The sequence below is a fragment of the Acanthochromis polyacanthus genome, chromosome 3 (assembly GCF_021347895.1).
Source record: "Acanthochromis polyacanthus isolate Apoly-LR-REF ecotype Palm Island chromosome 3, KAUST_Apoly_ChrSc, whole genome shotgun sequence".
NCBI lineage: Eukaryota > Metazoa > Chordata > Actinopteri > Pomacentridae > Acanthochromis > Acanthochromis polyacanthus.
Genome location: NC_067115.1, coordinates 27707184 through 27712645, shown reverse-complemented (window position 1 = coordinate 27712645; position 5462 = coordinate 27707184).

Sequence of the window (5462 nt, the reverse complement as noted above, 5' to 3'; positions counted from 1 at the left end):
TGTCTGTATTTTTCTTAACTTACCATTCTTTTTCTTTTGGTGCAAAACTCTGGAAGTGTTAAACTTTTATTTGGGGAAAGGAATGACCTAAGAAATCTCCCACTCATAAGTATCTGTCACTGCGAGTGACTCAGGATGAATCATCTCAGTGCACTCGCCCTGAACGCTTCGTCTTTTCAGGAGTTTGATGAGTTTGAAATATGTGTCCTTACCTCGGCTGACAGCATGGTGTATCACCAAGAACAATAACAACATGCAGTGTGAGAAAATTGGCCGTCTTTTGTAGTTAGACATAATTGTAATATAAGAGCTACCGCCATATGCCTCGATAAAAACCTGTCTGGTCTCATTGTTCTTCTCACACAGAGGCTGAGTCACAGTTATTGCAGTGCCACTAGAAATATTATTGCTGGGGCGACATGATCAAACAGCAGCTTTATTGTTAACTCTGTGTCAACTGTTCTCTACTTAATAAATTGAAAGTTTCTTTGGAGTTATGACTAAAGCACAAACTCAGCTGAAACAACAAGAAGGCCAAGTGCTGCGGTTTTGTTTTTTTTAGGCAGGTCACAATCTACTTTGGAGACTTTTGCCATTTTAGTCTTGAACTTAGTTGTATAACAGGAAACGGGTGTCAGTTTGGTCGTCTTCCTCAAAATGCAATAATGTTTGTGGATGAGTCCAGACATGTGCAAGTTATGTCCTGTTGAAATTAAAATTCAACAACACAGTAGAGGTCCTGCCAAGATCCGAAACAACAGGTGGCGATACAACCCTAATCCTAAAGCCACTGTGGCAGATAGAAGCCTGAAAAAAAGCTTGAAATGTTTCCAGTAGGGGACTGCACAGTGGTTAACACTCTCACCTTGCAGCTAGAAGATCCCCGGTTTCCGTCCCGTCCTTCCTGGGATCTTTCTGCATGGAGTTTGCATGTTCTCCCTGTGCATGCATGGGTTCTCTCCAGGTATTCTAGCTTCCTCCCACAGTCCAAAAATATGCTGAGGTCAACTGTTAACTCTAAATTGTCTGCAGATGTGAATTGTTTGTCTCTATATGTAGCCCTATGATAGACTGCTGACCTGTCCAGGTGTCCCCTTCCTTCACCTTTAGTTAGCCAAGATAGACTCCAACCCCCTGCAGCCCTAGTGAGATGTTTAGATAATGGATGGATGGTTCTAGTAGGCTGCCACTAATGGCACATTAAGGACTGTGGTCATTGATTCTGATGCATATGTTCCTCAATATGTAAGGGAGCAGTAACTGTACATTTTTTGTGTAAACATAGTAGCACAGACACTATCTTATCTTGAGCCTCATATAAATAATGGAGATAGTGTCACAAATTCTGGCATCATGAGCCGAACCTCTCCTAGTCTACATGTCAACACTGCAAGCACTGTTTTATACAAGTTTGCTAAAAGCTCCCTCTTTAATGATCTGAAACTGCAATTTGCATATGAACAAAAGGTTAGAATGCATAGAAAAAGATATGTTTTAAATAACACGTTAGTATGTAATTCTTGAGATCAAAGTAGAGAATCAGAATCACTCATATCTGTTGTCTAATTTCTGTTGGGGTTAAGTTAATATGCATTGAATCAAATGACCACATGGTAAACCCAAGAAAAACTGCTGTATTCCTTTAAAGGGTTAAAAAAAAAAAACTAGATTATTCAAGTCTAACAAGTTCTTTATTTGCTCTGTGCAGTTGAGCTGTGCATGACTATTACAACCTGACGTGTTATTGTGGTCCAACTGAGTTGATATTCCAAAAAGAGGAAGTGCAGACTGTAGTGGAAGAAAAGAAACAACAATTTGGAAACAGCAGAAAATGTAAATAGTTTTCCAACAACGAAGTGGAATAACAAGTAACTGAATAAATTTGCAGGCATTTTATTCAAATGATAGATGGCTGATAGTAAAGAATACCAAGAACACCTGAGGGTCTTTTGGTCAAATGCAGCTAAATGTGTTTTCAGCACCATCTGGTGGTGTGAAATCAGATAGCAAAAATACTTCAACGTGTGCATCAGGTTTTCTAATGTCCAGCAGCTGTATGTCTTTGCTTAAATGATTCATCACAGGAGGCTCTAGTGACCTGACAGTAAATGACGGAGAAGATGAGGAAGACATGCAGCGACTTACAGAAGTCCTTAACCAGACTGAAAGCTGTCACTAAAACAAATAGAATTCACAACAACATCGACAAAACACAAACCTAACCCTAACTAGAACAAGCTAAAAAAAACAACAAAGAAGTCCAGACAGATACTCTGAGGTGACCGTACAAACATGTAAAACATTGTCATCTACCAACAGTGACTGTTTTTGCAGCAAACTCCCCATCAGAAGCATTAAGTTGCCCTGCTGGTTTGTATTGATCAGTTGCTCTATTTCCCACTGTGTTTTATCTTCATAGCTCCACTTGTTTTTCTTTTTATCTAGCAAATATGCTTTACCTTTGCAGTCTTGTTTATAGGCTGTGTTCATACGTTCATATCCACTAATGCAGTGGTTCTCAACCCTGTTCCTCAGGCCCCACTGTCCTGAGAAGCAGAAGCCTGATGACGAGCTGATCATTTGAGTCAGGTGTGTTGGAGCAGGGACGCATCTAAAACATGCAGGACAGTGGGTCCTGAGGAACAGGGTTGAGAACCACTGGCCGAGAGCACACAGTCTGACCAATCACCTGTCTGGAGACTGAGATCGGTTGATTAAATGAGTCATGTCTGGTGTGATGCTGCTTCGTTGGAACAAAAACCTGGAGCCACACCGGCCCTTTGTGGAATGAGTTTGACATCCCTGTTTTAGATGCTTCCCTGCTCCAACACACCTGATTCAAATGATCAGCTCGTCATCAAGCCTCTGCAGAAGCCTGATGACGAGCTGATCATTTGAGTCAGGTGTGTTGGAGCAGGGAAGCATCTAAAACATGCAGGAGAGTGGGTCCTGAGGAACAGGGTTGAGAACCATTGCACTAATGCATGTCATTAACTTTGTATCATCTGTCTGTGGTAGTTTCTACCTTGTCCTCTCTCTTTACATTTCAGTTTCTGCAGGTATTTGAGGTTCTTCAGCTGCACAGGTCTAATAGCCAACTACTGGTGCATCCAATCAGTGTGGTGTTCATATCTCTTGTAGTCTGCTATCCCTTACTTCTACCCCGTCAGGTTGAGGCAGACGGCTGACTCCCACTAGCCTGGTTCTTCTGGAGGCCTCCCTCTTTCCACTGTGGCAAATTATGTTGCAGTTTTGTGGGCTGTTTTTCTGTGATAAATAATACTGTAGAGGTTTAGTCAGGTAAATCTGCATTTTATATAACTTTGTAAGGTTTTAACTGCAATATTTAACATAATAAACAGCAACTGACCCTCACTATAAAACCTCTCCCAGGCCAGATGAGATACATAATCTTTACAGTGAGTTCTGGGTCTACCCTTTGGTCTCCTCCCAGGCAGATGTGCTCGGAAAACCTCCAAAGGAAGTCTCCCTGGGCGGCATCTGAATCAGATGTCCAAACCACTTTAAACGGCTTTCAACGTGAGGAGCAGCAGCTCTACTCCCAGCTTCCTCCAGATCTCTAAGGCTGAGCCCAGTCACCCTGCAGAGGAAGCTCGTTTTGGCCGCTTGCACCCACGATCTCGTTCTTTCAGTCAGAGCTCATGACCATAGGTGAGGGTTGGAACGTTGATCAGTCCTTCCAGGATTTCGAGGGCGTTTTTCGTGATTGTTGCAGGAGAAAATGCCTGAATTTGCAGCAGCTTTTCTAAAAAAATTGCGATTAAAGTTGCGATATCTTAAGCTTATTTATTGTGATGAAATTGCGGGAGACAGTGACAACTGCTAAAAAGCTGCCTTTTTTCCAGCTTGTAGAACATGTTTCAACACTGTAATTGACAATATTTATTCCGAAATTAATTATTTAACATTCCAACCCATTTCCACGAAAGCTGGCACACCATGGTGGGAAATTAGCAGCAGCCAGATACTGGTTTAACATGACGTGGTTGGTAGATTTGCGGCACAAAATGCTAATTTACTATTGAATGAATCATATTCGGACATATATGTCAGTGGCTTAAAAAGTTAATTTCACATCCTGGCACACACGTGTTCACACACACGCTCACGGCTTGTCACTTCAACTAACAAGAACAGCACTGAGAGAGCACAGTTCTCCACCAAGACAGGTGTGTGTTCTGCATGTATACATACCGAATCGCGTGGCCTAAATATGTAGCCGGCGACAGGAATTGATGGGACTCAGAGACACCCCCACAATTTAATCAGTTGTTCCTTGTATCATTTCCGATACGTGCACAGTGGTAGATTTGTAGTAGGATAACAATCATGTGATGGTCAGCAGGCCGCTGAGGTAGCGTTCACTTGTTGCCATGGTTACCGTGCCGCTATGAGACGCTGTGCCGCTACCTCAATGTGAAATCCTTAACAAATACGTGGATCCAAACTTTAAGCCGTATCACTGCCGAAGTCTGATCATTTGGTCCTTGTGTCATTTCTGACCGACCCTGAAAACTTCATTTAAATCCCTGAGTCTGTTTTTGAGTGATATGGTAACAGAGGAAGGATTCACAGGCGCTGATCGCCGTGTTCTTAGGTGGAATAAATAATCTAATTTACCTTCATTCTTTTAGTGCTCTAACGGATCTGGATGCAACAGTTTCCATCACTGTGATTTATGTGGTCTGTTGTCTGATCATTTCAGCCATTCTAATATGTTTCGTGTTTTTTTTAAGTGTATCAATCGATGATTTTTTTTTCTTTTTTGTATTCCACCACAGTATTGCGCGGGTGTAAAACAGTTTAGCTCCGCTTTGGTGAAGAACATCAGTGAATTAATTGTTTATCACGGTCTTCAGCAGTAATTTTTGTTGGTAAATGAGAGACATTAGTATCGCACATGTCTGCATCTTCAAACCATAAACAAGGAAGTGAATTCGGTGACGTATGTGCATTAGGTTTGCGCTGGGGACTGCTCTGATTGGTGGAACTCACGGGAGGCGGGCCAAAATTGCGGGAAAGTTGCGGTGATTGGACAAAATTGCAAGGCCGTGCAAAATTCGCGGAGATTGGTTGATTTCGCGTGAATTCGCACGATCGCAACATCGTGAATTCCTGGAGGGACTGGTTGATGGACTGGTAAATCGAGTGCTTCGCCTTGCGGCTCAGTTCCCTCTTCACCCTGATGGTTCAGTACAACGTTTGCATTACTGCTGACGTCGCACAATCTACCTCTCCATCTATCACTTCATTTTCCCATCAACTGTGAACAAGATCCCAAGATACTTGAACTCCTTCACTTGCGGAAGCAACTCCCCCTCCAATCCAGACAGAGCAATACACCTTCCAGCAGAGAACCATGGCCTCGGACTTGGAGGTGCTGATCCACATCCTGTGCTGCTTCTCACTGCTGAAGGTCACGGTCTGATGAAGCCAACAGA